General features: G+C 37.2%; 1 protein-coding gene across 1 annotated transcript in view; it reads right to left on the minus strand.

Moving 5' to 3' along the window:
• The window catches only part of CSMD1 (CUB and Sushi multiple domains 1), a gene marked incomplete at its 5' end in the record, with an annotated part of 1,146,395 nt that overhangs the window by 713,481 nt on the left and 414,402 nt on the right, over positions 1 to 18,512 (minus strand). The window lies entirely within an intron of this gene.

Here is an 18,512-nt window from a genome sequence, read left to right on the forward strand (position 1 = left end):
ACAGCACCTTTCTTGAGTAAAATAAAAGTACTTTGAGAAGTAAGTAAATTTAGTGGCTGTAGATTAAAGTTAAATTGCAAATCATGGCACAATACTTAAACATTTAAATTTAGGTTAATTGATTATTTTTGAGCATGTTCCTGGAAATGTCTAGAAGTTCTGCCCAGCAATAATTACACAGTATGTTGTAAATCTCATTTTGTGGAGTGGGGGAGATATTTCTGTTTAAGGGTTGTATGATTAAAGCCATCAGTGATTTATTCATAACATTTTTTACATGGCACTCCAAACTCCAGGCATCTCCTGGAATCCAAATGGATCAGTTATCTAGGGCAGGCCAAGCAAATGGGTCCAATCTCCTTCTAGATGCTAATGCCATCAGTGAATTCCATGGACACCAGAGAATGATCTGACCATGAAAAGGAATGATATTAAAGTTTCTCATTATAAGGCCACATCTGAATTGTTTCAAACTAGCATTTACATAGTATGTAACCTCTCACATGGATTTGGGTCCTAAACTTAGGGCAAGGCCATGGTTCTCATGGATGCTATGACTCATAATCTTCCCTCAAATTGGAATTCCTTAGGACAAGAAAACTGGGATAATTATCTAGTAATGAGGGCCAGCAGCTTAAGCACAGGCAAATCTTATAGAGAGAGGTAAAACAGAAGTACTAACTTTTAAAGCCATACCCCTACATTTACTATTCCTAAAAACAAGTGCAATGATTATAATAATTAATTTATTCTCTTAAATTGCTTTATATAAAGACAAACAATGTGGAAGCCCAGATAAAATATATTGCAAAAGATTACCATTAATTCTTCACAGATTTGAAATAACTTTCACTAAGCATTATATATTATATAGGTTAGGTGTGGGTAGACTCATAGCACACAGGAGAACATAGGCAGGTTTGGTAGGAGTTTGGGTCAGTTTCTTTCTTTCTTTGTTTTTATTATGGTATTCTCATTTTAGAGCCTACAGTTCAGTTCTCATATGGTTCTTAAATGAGAATGGTAGAAAACTACTCTAAAATTTCAATAATTGTGCTCAGAGGGAATTCTAAGCCTTGCAGAAAGTGAAAGTTAGATATTCAGGTTGCCAAGTCCTCATCTAAGTTTGAATTACAGGTAGAACTCAATTTACAATTGTAATTGAGCCCACAATTACGGTCAAAAGTCACGACAGTCATTAAGCAGGTCATCATGTGACCATGCCCAATTTTATAACTTTTTTGTGATGGTCATTAAGTGAACACAGCAATTGTTAAGGAACCGATTTTTTGCTATGGCCATTTTATTGCTGGAAACTAGAAGTAAACAGCAAAAATGTTATAAGTTGTGGTCACATGATTGTGGGATACAGTCATAAATGTGGACCAGTCTGCCCATATGACTTGGGTTCCTGGCTGTAGGAACTTTGAGTGTCATAAATACTTTTTGGAGATCAAAGCTGTGACTTTGAACTGTTTCTAAGCACCCAACTGTAGGTTGCGGACTATCCATACCATATCTCAGGCCCTCAATCAGTGCATGAAAATGCCATTCAGGTGCATTTTATTAGGTGAGTAATCCATGTTGCTTGTAACCAAAGTTTGTTCATTAAGCTACAGCATCTGGCTTCATAGAACATACTAACCAAAGCTACACTACGCTTTAATATGATTTATGAACCTGGTCTAAAAATGTAAATAATCCCTACTACTACCAAATGTTGCAGACGTATAGACCAGGACAGATGGGATTCAAGACTGACCTGTAACCTTCTGCATGTCTTTTACAGATAGCCTTCCGTAATTTGATCCCCAATCTTTATGCCTGCATCAGTATGTGTCTGTCAGAATCTGGGTTCTGATTACTGATTAACAACACTACAAGCAGCTGTATTTAGCCTTCCTCTTTTTGAACATGGGAATTAAGGATAAATCATTCTGAAGAAGAAAAAATGGGCATCATATTTATTGTACGGTTGCTTCTACCCCAGCAAATCTATTCTTTAACCCCAAAGAAACTACACATTCCTTCAACTGACTAGGAAAAAAAAAACCTTTACATGTCACGCAGTTTTCTGATTTGGAGCAATATAAATGGCTTGGTTATTAAATCTACTGTTGCCTTTCTTTGTGAGCCTCAATTAATTATGGTTTATCTTCTTTACAGAAACACTGTCAAGGAAAAGGGGCATGTTTAGCAAGCTGCTTGTACACAGTTCTTGTATTGGGTACATTAAGGATTTATAGCAGCTTGATCAATGATATATTGTCCTTATTTTTTACCACCTGGGCATCCACTGTGAATATTCATTAGTAACTTTTGGCTTCTTAAATTGTGTGAAACGCCAAGCAAAGCTCATTATCTGTGCAAGTCATCTCAGTTGAAGATCTTCTCTCTCATATTTTGCTATTTCTCCTGTTCAGTTGCTTCTAAATACCTGTATTCTAATTAATGTGATCTGAGGCTTTTCTGTATTCAATCACCTGGCTTACACAGGTTGTCCTTGCTTAACAATGGTAATTGGGATCAGTGATTGTGTTGCTAAGCATCACAGTTGTAAAGTGCAATGCGATGTGACTGGACCAACTTACAACAGGAGTTGCAGAAGTTCCAATTGCTGTTGTTAAGCGGATCCTGCCAGTTGCAACCTCCTGCCAATCCTTGCCATTGATGTTGCTTGTGCAAAGACAGCAGTGAAGGTCGCAGATGGTGAACATGAGATTACAAAAGGTTGTGGCATTGCAATTATGAGCTAAGAGTCCGAATTGCAATCATGTGACTGCAGGGACAGTGTGACAGCCACAACAATGATGACCCATTCAGCACCATCATAATTTTGAGGGTCACTGAACAAGTCTTCATTCAATAAGGACTACCTGTATTTTCCATTCATCCATTCCACCTTTCTCCCTCCCAAAATTTGAATTATAAATTATTCTCTGGAGACCTATCCTTTCTCATGAGAAGACTTTCCAGAAGATGCATATTAGCAGTACATTAGGTTGAGCTACAAAAGTAAATGCTACTTTTAACAATATAAACAGAAGTTCTATAAAATAACTGCCATGAAGAAATTACTGTGAATTTAAATCTCTCTCTCTCTCTCTCTCTCTCTCTCTCTCTCTCTCTCTCTCTCTCTCTCTCTCTCTCTCTCCCCTCTCCCTCCCTCTCTTCCTCCTCCCTCTCCCATTCACTCACTCACTCACTCACTCACACACACACACACACACACACACGTAATTCTCAGAATCTTAGCTGGGGTAATATTTGATTATATAACAATTATGTATTATATTGTATCAAATATTCCTATGAAACATACACAATTAATCTAATATAACGGCCTTTACTCCAATCATGCAACACTTCCTTCCTGCTAAATCCTGAGAATTTTACATGTATTTCCATAGTTTGTCAACTACAATGCTTAGTAAATTTTCCATAGTTTGACAGTAGACAAATGGAGTTTCTGACTAAGCTGCACCACACTGGAGAAAACTTTATAATGGTTTTGTAATATGGCTTTGGATATTAACAAATTAAATATATGTAATGTTCTTTCATAAAATTAATTGGGGAAATGATTGTGCACTAAAACATTTTTCATACTCAGCAACAAGATAGGAGGCAGCAAATGAGAAGACATGTTTTGACGACATCTTTTCATTGTTTTAATTAATTCAATTTGCTATTCATTGTAAGCATACAATGAATCTGAGTGTCCATTTGTACAATAAGGCAAACACGACTTTGCCTTGAGCATATGATGGGTATGTAGCTGCAACCCATCAAATTATCCTTGTTACTGACTGACTATGAGCCATCAAGTTGGCATTGACTCTTAGTGACCACATTGGCAGATTTTTCTTAAGGGTGATCTGTTATACCTGGTTCTTCAATACCTACCATCACTCCAAGTGAATCAATCCACCCTGAGAATAAAATGGAAAAGCAGAAGCCTTGTTGACAGGGGAAGAAATGTTTTGAGAAATTACAAGGAAGATGAGTTGATACAACCAGTTTTATCCACTGCACAGTATGTTTGTTTATTTAATTTATATAACTGCCCACTTTTGCATAAATCAAGAGAGATTACAAATACAAGTCACAAAATAAACAACATAAAAAACAAATAAAATTGACAAATGGCAGCTGAGTAAAATCTAACCTATCATATGCAAATAGAAGACCACTCTGCCTACACCCAGGGTCCCACACAAGTCCATACACAAGTCTATACGCAAGAGGGATTGGGTGTTAATCTAACCTCAGGGACTATGATGTTCCAAAGTGTGGTACCACAGCAGAAAAGCCTCTCCTTCTGGGCCCTACCAGCTTGTACTCTTTCACAGACAGTACCTGCAGCGTGCCCTTCCTGCCAGATAGGGCAAGATGGGTTGAAACAACTGGGGAGAGATAGCCCTTTAAGTAATCCAGTAATCTATGAAGGGTTTAGAGGGGATAATTAGTACCTTGAATTACACTTGTAAGCACACCAGAAGCTAACACAGCTTGCAGAGCAATGGTGTCACATGTACCAAGTAACTTGCACTCCTTAACCTCTCATGCCATTACATTTTGCACCAGTTGAAGCTTCTGCATATTTTTCAAGGGCAGTGCCATGTAAAGAATGCATTAGTCTAATCTGGAGGTCCCAACAAGGCACCCTGGTCCAGGATTGGGGGCATCTGATGTACAGGCATAACCCTAACCCTAATCCTAACCAGGAGATTCAAAAGCCCAGAGCCACTCCATCTTACGTTGAGCCTATTACATCCCATCCAGGCCTGCATAGCCTCCAGGTACTGTGTCAGAACTTCCATGGCATCACTCAGGTGCCCTGGCATACAGATATAAGGATTCACTACCAGAGATTTTCCAAGAATGTCATCAACGATATCTTGGTCCCATGCACTGACATAGACCTGGACTGAAAGAGGTCCAGGACTTTTTCCAAAGTTCTCCAAAGCTGCAACTCACCCTCTCTATAACCTTCTTTGAATGAGGAAGGTTGGAAACTGAATGAAAATTATATAAAACAATGGGAGTCTAATGATGGCCCCTTAAAAATTGGGCAAACCATTACCTCAAGAGATGGTGGAACTACCCATTCCCTCAAAGAGGAATTAACCACTGCCAGAACCTGAACACATATCACTATCCAAGAGGCCTTAATCAGCCACGAGAAAATTGGGTGAATAAGAGTAAAGGGGGATTTTTAAAAAAAAAAAATTGAAGATTAGGAATTACAATCACCAGCACATATCAGAAACCTAACTTCTAAAATTTGAAAGCAAATGAACAGTGAAAAGTTGTATGAGGTACAGACCTACAGTAAGAACTTCTTTACTAGCATTTGAGTCTACCTTCAAGATGTCATGCCACTAGATACAGTCAAACTCAACTTCTGAGTCCTATATCAGGATGCCCATGTAGTTTGCTTGGCACTATTATGGATGTGGCTTGTCAGTCTCTTGTGAATTTTACTTTTCAACTTCCCAATTTGGCATACTGCTCTGGAATTTCTTCCTAATCTTCCACCCAAATACTAAGTAGTAACCACCTAAAGCTGTTATGCTTCCAAATGACACTGACTTCGGTACATTAACCAGATCTTAAAGGAATAAGGAATCTGGTGAGCAAGTTGCCCTCTTGCTGTGTATAGGCCTCTAAAATCTCTACTGTCCATTCAAGCAGAAACTTATTTGCATGATAAGGGCAACCATTTTGGTAAGTGCCGTAACCCAAATAAAATAATTTGTTACTCTAAGCAAAATGATGCCTTTCTGTATATTCATTCTGGATTATTGTAAGCAGAATTTTCACTGGCTACAGAGCAGCAGCCACATCTAATAAGTCAAAAGCACACAACACAAAACAGACTATTTGTATTTATAATAAATAATGTATGTCTACACAGTTTGAGACATCTCAGAGAGAAACAGATGCTGGAGCATCTGTAAATCAGTGGGCAGGTGAATATAGCCTTATGGGGTATGCCCAAAGTCATTTAGCAAAAGGAACAGAACTGTATGTGTACGTTCCTAAATATGTCCAGAAAAAAATAATTCCACGAAATAAGAAACTTGAGAAGTTTTAAGTAGCAAAGTTTTGTCTGTGCAAGCGGACCCCTACGCAAATGTTTAATGCAGTGTTAAACTCAGTTTATTTGGTAATTTGGAGAATTCAAAATGCAATGGAGGGGAAAAAAATCATCACAGCCTGCAGTTTCCAAGGAGACAGCGGGAAGAAAAGCTTCCAAATCTTCTCACTTCTTTTTTGTCTTTTAGAACTTTTAGGCACAAAGCAAACCACTTCAGTTTGGATAGAGCAGATTGGAGAGCAGCGTCTCCTGAAACAGGAACCCCTTTGATGGAGTGTTGAATTCAGGCTTAAAGTATTGAGCCAACACAAATTCAAAATCACACAAACTGAAGGAGCAATTACAGAGGTGTACAGGAAGACTGATACTAATGTGATAGGCCAGCTAGAAACCACAGGAATCTTTAAATTCAATGTGCCTTCTTCGTACATGTCTGCATTTTTTCTCCAACCAAGTAAATGGAGGTGAAAGCCTCATTGATACAAAATTAAAGGTAATTTAGGCCCTAGTTTTCATTGCAGAGACATTTTGCTGTATGCCTGCAGCCTTCCTGGCTGCTAATTTCTTAATTAAACCTCAGGGGGAAAGTTCAGAGGGAGCATCTTAGAGGCACATTTCAAATCAGAGAGTGGAAGCAGTCAGGGACGCTGTGGAAAGATTACTGTGCAATGGAAAGCAAAAAATGCAGCAATTTTGCAAATGAACAGGGACTGTAGAAGCACCATTATAAACAAGGAGGCTTTTGTAGGGGAGGTGGTTAAACAAATAGACAAAATGACAGCCATAACCATGTTATTGAGAACTGCCCAGAGTTGTTTTGGATAGAGAGATGAGTGGCATACATCTCATCAATTTAATATAATTAATAATAAACAATAAATGTTAGAAAAAAAATAAACCAAATATTAAAGCCCAGCCCTTTTCATATATGTATGTCTGCAGGTTAAAAAAAGATGGAGCTTGGCTGACACAATTCTAGTTCCCATCTTGACCTTTTAACTACCTCATAGCAGACACTCCTGGTTCTTTAAAAAAAATGAGAAAGAAAAATGAAATCCCATTTCAGATAAGATTAGGAAACTTTTGGGATAGAATTTGGCACAACCTTTTCTCATATTTTCAGACCAACCTGTTTCTCTGCTTTGGTGCATGATCCTATTGCAAATTTCCAGCTTGCTAACTATAATCAGACTTCATAAGAAAAGTATGATCAACATAAAACATTCCATTTCTACTTAACAATAAAAAGAAGCACACTTGAAATAATTTTGATTCCATATGAATCTGTGTTGCTGCTTCTAATTAATTCAAACTATGTATTTAATTTTAACATATACGCATAATAACCTTGCTATTGCTTTCAAGATAAGCTCCTTTTTTTGCAAAGCTGAGAACACAAGTGATAACTAGTAAGGAAATGAAGCTGGGGTCAGGAAATAAGAAAACAGAAAAAGAGATATATAACTACGTCCTCTTAGTGTTATCTCCATGCAAATTGAATTTCTTCCCATCCTATCCATTTATTGCTTCATACATTGTTATTTAAAATTCTCGTTGCTGTCTTTGTGAGGTTATCTGCTCCATTCAACCACAACTTTCCTGATCTTTCCCTCTATTTCCAGGGAAGCATTTTATTCACGGAAGCAAACTATGCCATCTTGACACAACTAAGCACCAAACAAAGCACACCACTATGCAAAGAGTCAAAGCAAGATAGATTAGCTGCTACAGTTGTGGCTGCTCTGCATCTTTATACTCATCGAAGCAAGAAAGCTATGGTACTTTGCTCTGTGGATATGCTTGAAGGACTGCTGTGTTCAGGTAGCCAACACAAGAATCAACAAACCTGAAGATCTTCACAGCCCTTTTGGAAATAATCTTTTCAAGAATCCCAAAGGTGCTTTTTCAAAAAGTAAGTGAACTTTTGTTGTTGTTTTTTTCTTCCTTGAAAACATTTCACTTCTCATCCAAGAAACTTCTTCAGTTCTTCAGTTCAGTCCAGTCCAGATGAGGTATGTGACTTGAAACAGGGTATGAACTGAAAAAGCTTCTTGAATGAAAAGTGAAACTATTTCAAGGAAGAAAACCAAGAAAAATCCAGTTGCCTTTTGAAAAAGTATGTTTGGAACAACCATGACCTGGATGATTGAGAATCTCCACAGACATTTTCCAAAAATCATGTATCTAATGAACCATGTGAGCCAACAATAACAAAAAAAAAACCGTGTTAAGTTAAATTAGCAATTTTTTTTAGCATTATATTATTTTCAGAAAGCAGAATGAAAACATTTGAAAGATTACTGAATCACCCTGGAATACTTTATGAAAAAATATCATTTATGGAAATGTTTCTTTGATTCCTATAAAACTGGTGCATTACATGAAGAGTCAGTCAAGTTTTACCTCACAAATGTTTACAGCAGTGAGAAGATGTATGTGTACTGCATGGGTTTTAAATGACTTTTATCTATCAAGAAGTTATTCAGAAAGGAAAAATCTGTGTTTTCTTCTCATCCTTTTTCTTAGAAACAGGATTTTCCTGTAATTTATATGTATGATTAATTGAAATGGGGGCATCTCATTTACTAGTACTAATGTCCACAGCAATCTATAAGGATGCAAAAGTGACAATCTGTGTATGGTGGCATCAGAACACAAATCCTGTTCTTTATACACTTCCTTCCTCATGTCTGATGTAAGGGACAATTTGAAGTATTCATGCCATCCTGTTCTGATGCATTTTTATTCCCTAGTTCCATCTCCTTCACTACACAATGCACACTCACTTTTGCTAACCATTTCTAACTTACATTTATTCACGAATCAGATAATTATTAATATAAGTAATTTGGAACACAGTATGATTGTTCCATTTATTTATGAAATGTATACCCCACTTCAGTCTGAAGGCGTGAAGGGCATACACATGTTTAATCTTTAAACTGTTCCTGTCCTGTGCTTGTGCCAGCTGGCCTCTAAGATGATTTGAGAAAATACCGCCTTGACCGAGATGCTTGAAAGATATTCATGCCAGATTGCAGGCTATCATGTACATATACATGGAATTAAAGTCAATTATATATGCAGAGTTAGAACATCAAAATGCATAATCAGGCATGCATTATAGTTATTTTTTTTTAAAAAATCCTTTTTTATTACATTATTTGTTTTAAAGCTTTTAATAGTTACTTTTCCACAAGGACAGAGCAAAATAGGTAGGTAGGAAGGCATTCAGTGTTTTACAAATACACACACACACACACACACACACACAGAGAGAGAGAGAGAGAGAGAGAGAGAGAGAGAGAGAGAGAGAGAGAGAGAGAGAGAGAGAATTTCTTTTCTTGCTTATATACGCAAATACTCCTTCCCATTCCTTACTAGCATTGATGATGTTACCTAGACTGAGTAATGAAATGTCTGCAAGAAAACTACCAAGCTCAGAAAGCACCAAGGACCTCTCATTTTAACCTTCAGCTACAAATATTCTCCTTTATCAGTACACAAATACTCATCTGGCAGAAATTCTTTCCAGTCTGTTCTACAAAAATTCACCTTTTATAGGTGAGGTCTTCTTTCAGTAAGACAAAAAGAGTCCTATAGATGAAGGGAACCTATCTTGATTTAGGCCAAGATGCTGTAAACCTCTGCTTTGTTTTTTCTTTATAAAAGGAGACTGATCACAGGATGATGACGATGATGATGATGACCACATATAAGAATCCATCCAATTTCAGGATTAACTAACTTTTGGAAAGATGTTCCCAGCTAAGGAATCCTTCAGTTGTGTGGACTTCAACTCCCAGAATTCATAGCAGGGGCTATACTGGAGATTCTTGGGAACTGAGATCATCTGAGAGCTGATGCCCACAAATCTGGAAGGTGCTTGGATTGCAGAAGGTTGCTGATGGGTCCATAAGGAGAACCTCTTTGGATATAAAAATAGCCGCTGTGGGAGGGGACCTCAAGAGAGTCAAGAGGGCATATGAAAAGCAATGCTAGGCCCATGGATTCTGGCTGTTCTTGGCACTTACTTGAACATAATCATCAGGTACTGTATGTATGCCGGAATCTCTATTGTAGATTTACTACCATGGATGCACTCCTCTCTTTATCTTTTGAGGCTTCTCAAGGAGAAGGAGAAGGAGAGACTTTATGCATGCTAACTGCTTTCTCAATTGCCATTTACAATTCCGGTAAATCTTAGGTGCTTTTTCCCCCCTACTGCACACCCAAATGCTACTGATGAAGATTAAATTGCTCATCTAAACAAAGCATTATCAGCAGAAATCATAACAATCAAGGATGGCCTGCTACAATAAGTGAGTTTAGGAGCAACACTGTGTAGCCAGTCAGGCAGTGTTTTCTCTATGGATCTTTTCTGCAATTAAATGCAATTAAACCTATTTTACACTTTAAATGAGTATTATCTATTAAACTTGCATCTATAATGTTTGTCATTATTCAGAATTCAAAACAATTATACAGATTCAGGTTTTGCTGCTTAATCTGCAAGATTTAAAATAATTACAGCAGCACCTGCCTCCTTTTGCTGTTTCAAGTATGAACTTTATTTTAGAATTCATGCGGAGTGAAGTTAATAGTAAGGCAATTAGTGATGCCTTTGGAAGTTCACCTAAAAACAACATTCAAAGTGATTTTGGGAGTTCCATCTTAGATAAAATACCAGAAAAATTCTTAGGAGTCATCATTTCTCATCATATAATGCTGGTGTTAAGAAAAGAAAATAGGAAAATGATCATCTATACAGAAAATACGATAGGATAGGATAGGATAGGATAGGATAGGATAGGATAGGATAGGATAGGATAGGATAGGATAGGGTAGGGTAGGGTAGGGTAGGGTAGGGTAGGGTAGGGTAGGGTAGGGTAGGGTAGGGTAGGGTAGGGTAGGGTAGGATAGGATATTCTTTATTGGCCAAGTGTGATTGGATACACAAGGAACTTGTCTCTAGTGCATAAGTTTTCAGTGTACATGCAAGCAACAAAATGATAAATCATAGACCATAAATCATAAGATACAATCATCAATCATCAATCATAAGATACAAACAAGTGATAAATCATAAGACACCAATAGGAGAAGGTAGTAGGAAAGATGAGAAGGTGAGAAAGATGAGAAGATGAGTTCTTGGAGAAAAGGCAGAATATCAATGAAATAATCTACTACTAATACTTAGAAATAAACTACTAAATTTAAAAAAATGCAGATCCATAATTCACTGTTTTACAGGCTTTCAAGACAGCATTTATGCATGCAACATTAATCAGAAGGAAGTCAAATACATTTCTTATGACTGAAATTGTCACATTTAGTTTCTGTGCATAATGGCCCATGTGGGGCCAAGCACCCTTCAACATTTCATTTAATGCCCAGCCCCCAATTATCATCATTCCTTCCTGTGAAAGAAATGCTACTTGATTATGAATTGGGAGAAGATCCCACCACATCTGGATATCTGCATCCACAAATGGACTCTGATGTGGATTGTTTTCTTTTGTACAACTGAGATTATGATTAGGTTATAGCAAGATCCTGCCCTCCTTATACATCCTTACAAGGGTTATATCAAGTCCCACAGACTTCCTAATTAATATATGAAATCTGGAAGCATCACAGTCATCTGCTATGTTCCCAAGGATCTTTTTACATGCAAACCCAATGTGGCAAATTAATAGAAATGTTCTATTTCTTCTAATTCCTCATTGGCAACAAGGCATTTAGCAATTGGCAAAAATGACCTTGGGATAATGTAAGCAGCTGAGCTTGTATTGAAGAAAAAAGAAAAAGAAAAATGAATGAGACCATTATATGACAGGTAGAAGATAGAGCAGAAATTGCTTTAAATATTATTGATTTCAACCTCAAATTAGTAAACATATGGGATGGCTGTAAATTCAGATCATTAATATGGATAAGATTGCAGATACTTCCCTATAAACCTTATTTAAATAGACTTTTTTATTTTGTTTCATGTTATATTCTCTTAGCTTATAATGATTAATAGATTTTTATAAACTCAGAAAGTTTGTCAATTTCTGATCATATGATGATTTGAGGCATGGGGCATGTTAACTTTTCAGAATGATGACAAAATTGTAGAAAATACTACATGATGTGAGCATAGTATAAGCAAAAATGGGTTAAATCTCTAAGGCAGTGGTGCAGCTCATTGATTCTTCATAGCATGGGTAATGACAATAATATGATTTTATTTTTGTTTTTGACAGGTTTGGGACGCACAAGATTTAAAATTAGTGCCTTAAGGTTTGTAGAAGTTCAGAAAAGAGATGCTCACTCAGTTTGGGAGTGTGTCCCTTAGCATGCTGTACAAAACTTGAACAAACTTTAAAAAATGAAAATCATGCACCTTTAACAAATATTCTAATGTGTTTGTAGGGTGTGCGTGTAGCCTTTTTGGGGAGGTGGGGGGAACAAACACTTAGACCAAATGGACAGATGCAATTTTTGGCATACAGGAATCACATACATACAAACATACAAACATTTTGTCCCCATTCCCTTCTCTACAGTTTATAAAATTCAGTAAAAGTAAGAAGGGTATCAGAGTAGAGATAACCATTCTCTCTCTCTCTCTCTCTCTCTCTCTCTCTCTCTCTCTCTCTCTCTCTCTCTCTCTCTCTCTCTCTCTCTCTCTCTCACACACACACACACACACACACACACACACACACACAAGCCCACAACAAACACACAGCAATACAAATATTCCCCATTTTCTCTGAATAATAAAAGCATTAGATGCTGTCAATTTTAAGCAGGCTGTACAATTCTAAATAAATACAGACATTAAAAATAGAAGGATATAAATCACGAGAAACAATCCCTCTATATTACTCAATTAATTTGCCACCCCAATAGCCACAGTGACATAATATTGCACCTTCTTATACCTCTGCAATACGTCCAGCCCACAGGAGAAAAAAAAGGGGGGGGGAGAGGGACATTGTTACCCTTGGTATCTTATCGCACTCTGTTACTGTAGTCATTTGATGCTGAAATAAAAGTTGGTCTCTCCCCTAGAGTTTGCAGTAGAGCCTCTGAGCAGCATAATTAGATGGTGGGTGTGCTTAGAAACAAGCCATTCTTTGGAATAAAACAGATTGAATTTGCTGCTATAATAACTGTGGTGGTCTTGCATACCTAATAGACTGTTAAAAAGCTGCTCATAATTTCCTCCTTTGGATGAAAGAAGAAACAGGAAAAGTATCAACCTGTTGTTAATTTTGGGCATATTTTGAAATATGCTTGACATAGGACAGTTTACACATAGTCCTCGATTTACAATCAAATTGAGCCCAAAATTTCTGTTGCTGAGATATTTGTTAAGTGATTTTTGCCTCATTTCACAACCTTTCTTGCCACACTTGCTAAGTGAATCACTGCAGTGGTTAAGTTAGTAACACGGGTTGTTAAGTGAATCTGAAGCTGAAGCCACCAGCCTGAGGATGACGGATAAGATTTCGTCGAAACGTTGCCCTGATACCTCCAATTCTACGTGGGGAAAAACCCGAATGACCAAAGATCTATAAATCATTCCAATATACATTTTCCCCTTCCCTACCACAGCAAGACTTGTGAATTGCAGAGCTATTTGAATTAAGTGGGGGAGGGAATTCCCCGTGATTGAAAAGAAAATGATACAAAAATTCAAAAGACTGCTAGTTAGTGTGGAGATATTTTTTTTTAATAGACGTAGAAAATGAAAAGCAAACTTATGGTGATGATTCCTTTTAAATAACCCGAATAACTGTTTCACTTTTCGAACCACTCCTGCTGACAATTTTTGTAAATAAACTATTGTGAGAATAAATACTTAAGATTTGTATGTGTGTCTGTATGTGTGTGTGTTGTAAACCAGGGCTATGGATCTCATTCCGCTTGTCTTACTGTAATAATATGCCTTGCTGAGATATAGTGCTAAGAGTAGCAGTGGTTTTGTTGTTGTTTGTTTGTTTTTTGAGGTAGCTTTATCTTGAAGGACTCACAAGCTTCAGCTATTTCTCCATCTGTCTCTACAAGCCTCACTTTTGACTGCAGCATTAATGTTTGGTGTTTTTTCTCTCTCTCTTCTGCTCCTTCTTGAGGTTAGACTCTGGTAACTGGAGATGTTGTTTTCTCTCTTTCTCTTTTTCTGGTAATTCTTCCTCCAGCACTGAGTGAAAGGCTATTGTAATGTGAGCTGATACAGTGCCAGGTCTTCAGAGGGAAAGATGAGAATTCAAAGTGAGGTGAGTCAATACAGAGGGGAAACCCGCTGCTCTGCACCTTCAGAGGGACCCTTCAAAGCTGACTTCTCCGCAATTGGTTTGGATCAGGAATTGATCAAGTAGTTAATCACTCGCTTTCCAAAGGTGCACGGAAATGGCACAATATAAGTGAAGTGGTCCAGTATTCCTACTATTAGACGAGACTTGGCCTTAGAGCTGTTCAAAGAGAAAAAACAGGAGCGACAAGTGTGGCAGATGTTAGAGCTGGGCAGCACTTTGGATTTGACAAGAGAACGAATGTAGGATCTGTCTGCAACAGAGAAGCTTTATCTTTTCCCCAGGAATGCATAGTTGCCTGTTTCATTCATTCATTCATTCATTCATTCATTCAGAATAGAGCTGGAAGGGACCTTGGTGGTCTTCTAATCCAACCCCCTGCTCAAGCAGGAGACCTTATATCATTTCAGACAAGTGACTGTCCAGTCTTTTCTTAACGATCTCCAGTGATGAAGCCCCCACAATGTCTGAAGGCAAGCTGTTCCACAGGTTAATTGTTCTCACTGTTAGAAAGTTTCTCCTTAATTCCAGGTTGCTTCTCTCCTTTATTAGTTTTCATCCACTGTTTCTTGTCTTGCCTTCTGGTGCTTTGGAAAATAAGTTGACCCCCTCTTCTTTGTGGCAGCCCCTCACACACTGGAATACTGTTATCACGTCACCCCGGTCCTTATTCTCTCTAGACTAGCAACTGTTCTTCCTATGTTTTATGTATTCTCCAGGCCTACAACCTATAAATATGGTGTATCCCTCCTTAAAAGAACTGTGCCAAAATGAAAGATTGATTGCTGTTGTAAAGTCTGATTCAGTATAAGAAATAGAATACAAGTTTCTATTCAGCTTAACCAATCAAATCTAATTTATTCCCAATTGTGGTCCTGGTTATTAAACACTGCCATCTTGTGGGAACATGGAATTGGACCCCCTCTGTTAGTAGTGCCTTCTGGAATATCTTCCCCCAGACTTGTACCTATTCTCCTGGAATTATACAAAACTATGGCTCAATTTCCAGGCCTGGGGTTAATGTGTTTGTTGATGTATTAGGGTGGGGGAAGCATTGTATTTATATGGTTTATTGTCCTGGTTGTTTTAGTCAGAGCTGCCTGTTTATGTCTATCTGTTTTTATTGTTTTCTGGATTTTTGTGAGCCACCCAGATTCTAATGAAGTGGGTAGCTGTAACAAATCTGATAAATTTGAATTAAATTAAACCCTCATCAGTATTCACTTTCACCTGTTAACAGCCAATTGGGCAGGACCAGAAAATAAATTCTGATGGAGGAAGCTAGGAAAAAGTTGCAGCATAAAACAAGTGGAACACTTTTTAGCTATATGGTTTTGGAGGGGAAAAAATACAGCTTTTTCTGCCCAGCAACTGTATCTTTTTACTTTCTCCTGTCTGCTGTTGTAAAGCATCTTAAAGCTTGAAAAGTGCTCTGGGCATCTGGAAAAGCTTAGACCATGTTTCACTAACCGAGACTTGTCCAAAATTAACAATAAAAGAAGATTAAATTATATCCTGTTACTTGTAAGAATCACAACAACCATTTTGTGTTTGTGAGATGTACCATCTCATAGAAGAAGAATAACAATGGGTGAACAAATCTCAGTAGAATCAACCCACACACACACAAAAAATACCATAATAAAGCTTAATAAAATAAACTCAGCCCACACAACTCCTACAATAAAATGACAGCCTCTAGCATCACATTTATTTACAGGAATGACCTGAGGAACATTTAGTCCCCAATAGCACTTCTGAAAACAAACTGAGTGCTGAGCTGTAGTGAATCCTTTGGAAGCCAGTTCCTAGATGAGAAAGAGAAAGAGGAGAAAAAGAAAGAGATCTTAGGTTGCTAGAAAAAATCATGGGCATCTAGAAGAGAAGGAGCAATTAAAACAAGTTATTTTTAGTAGGTGACTTTTGTGTAACTGCCATGCTTCTCCAGTGGCACCTCTTTTGTCAAAGTATCTGTATTTAGCACTAGATACTGGACCTGTGCACACACAGAAAAGATTTGGAAAAATGCTTCAGGTTTCAAATGAGCAGGGCATCTTTTCAATTCAAGCAGTAAGTCTTGAGCGTGGAAAAAAGGTGTAGCTGTTTCGATCACTAGCAGAGCCAAAGCACTCCTTGTCAAAGCCCTACTAAATATATCAAGCTAATAGTGCATGTGTTAAAAAAATGCAAAAGATGCATTTATCTTTTGTTGAAACTCAGAGAATCTTTCATTTTGGCCATTTAGATTTTCTGTAAGACAGAAGATGGGAGATAATCCTTTCTTTAATACCTACAGTCTTACCAGTGACAAATTGAAGGATCAAAACAAAGAATGCCTTCTACTACTATATATAGCCATCTTTTCTATTCTTAGTACCATTCTAAATATTGAACTGAGTCTTCCTTTCCTGCCCTTGTTGTATGGTCTCGGATCAAGGGTGATATCAGGATTAGATTCAACCCTTTTGAGTGAAACTTAGCCTTAATAGTGCAAGTAGCCCTACCTGATACCACTATCTAAGCAGGATAGTGAACCAAATAATGTACTGTATGTTACAAATTGCTGGATTATTTTTTCAAATAATCTAAATAAATAGCTTGTAGCAGGCTTTCCCCTGCTCTGCCTCTTGTGAAGGGAAAAGATGAGTCATGGAGAAAAGCAAAAATCCTTTCTTCTTTTTGAGCAACTATTTTAGAAAATTATTTTTTTCCTTTGATCCCTTTCTGAATCTTTTCAGACATGAAATTGTTTTAGATCTAGAGGCTATGACCCCCTAACAGACATTAGAAAGGAACAATTTTCTTCAAGGCAAATTTCTGCCTGGAATCTGAAGCAGACAAGCATCCTTTTGCTTTTTTGTACCAACATTATTTTTTTCCCCCTTTTTTTTTAAAAAAGACCATTGAGTAGCTTCTCTGCTCAATTCTTGGCAAGTGTATCCTAAGAAAGAGTGACATTCTGAATAGTTTTCTCTGCATGAACATATATCTTGTTGTCACATTTTCCCGATTTAAAAAAGGCAAAAGGAATCAGTAGACTTCAGTTTCTTTATATATCTATACCTACCTCTTTAAGACTCTATAAATATACCTATATTGCACATTTGGTTACAATCACCTTTCAATAGACTTAAAAGTTTGGGTTTTTTTCCTCATTGCAAAATGTTGAATAAAAAATGGTTATTGCAGGAACATTTTAACCGCAGAAAATGTGGTTGTAACATTTCAGAAACAGGAATGGACTCAGCTTCTATTTGTCGTGTAGGTGTAAATGTTTTTGTTTATCCTCTTTAATTAAAACATCAACAATATATAAATATAGATTTCACCACTAATTGTAGAAATATGGAACCTAGCAATTATGTTGTCATGTATAAGCAATGTGTTCTTAAAACTGGCTTGTTTATGCTGCTGCTATAATTCTGCCAAAATAATTCAGCCATGTAATGGCTAAGTCTTTGAACTACAGCTGGTTCTTTAAAGGCTAAATAAGGATGTTTGGGGGCAGGCTGCTTAAGCAAGGTGTGTGGTTGATTTTATTATATAATATTTTCTTACTATATTTAATTCCAAGGATGAAATAGAGGGGAAAACCCCATATACTAACCCTAAGTAGTGATAATAGGCAAGGGAACCTGAGATACATATCTCTTCTTGACAGGATAACAAGTTTTTCTGGTCAAAGTTAGTTGCTTTTCCCCCAATCGTTATCTAAACAACATTTTCCCACATTTGTCTTACAGTAAAAATCAAGTGAATAGTTGTAGATTCATTATCCATTCACACAAGGTTATCTGGGGAGAGAATTTAAAACAGGTTGTTTTTTAATGCCACCATCCACATGGGCTGTAGTAATTTGAAAGCTACATCTGAGGGAAACTATGACATTCTGTATGATTAAATATCATGAATGACCTTACCAGGGTACATATTTTTTTTTAAAAAAAGACAATTCATCAGCCTTTCTAGTTGGGATGCACACTAAAAGAACAACCCAAAAGCTCAGTTTGGAGGAGTGTTTTTCATCCTTCGTGTTAAATTCTTTCTGAAGAAGGAAAAGCTATCTTTTTCTTTCAAATGAATTCTCTTTTCTGAATGTT

Source organism: Vipera ursinii (genome assembly GCF_947247035.1).
Source record: "Vipera ursinii genome assembly, chromosome: 1".
In the NCBI taxonomy this organism is placed as follows: Eukaryota; Metazoa; Chordata; class Lepidosauria; order Squamata; family Viperidae; genus Vipera; species Vipera ursinii.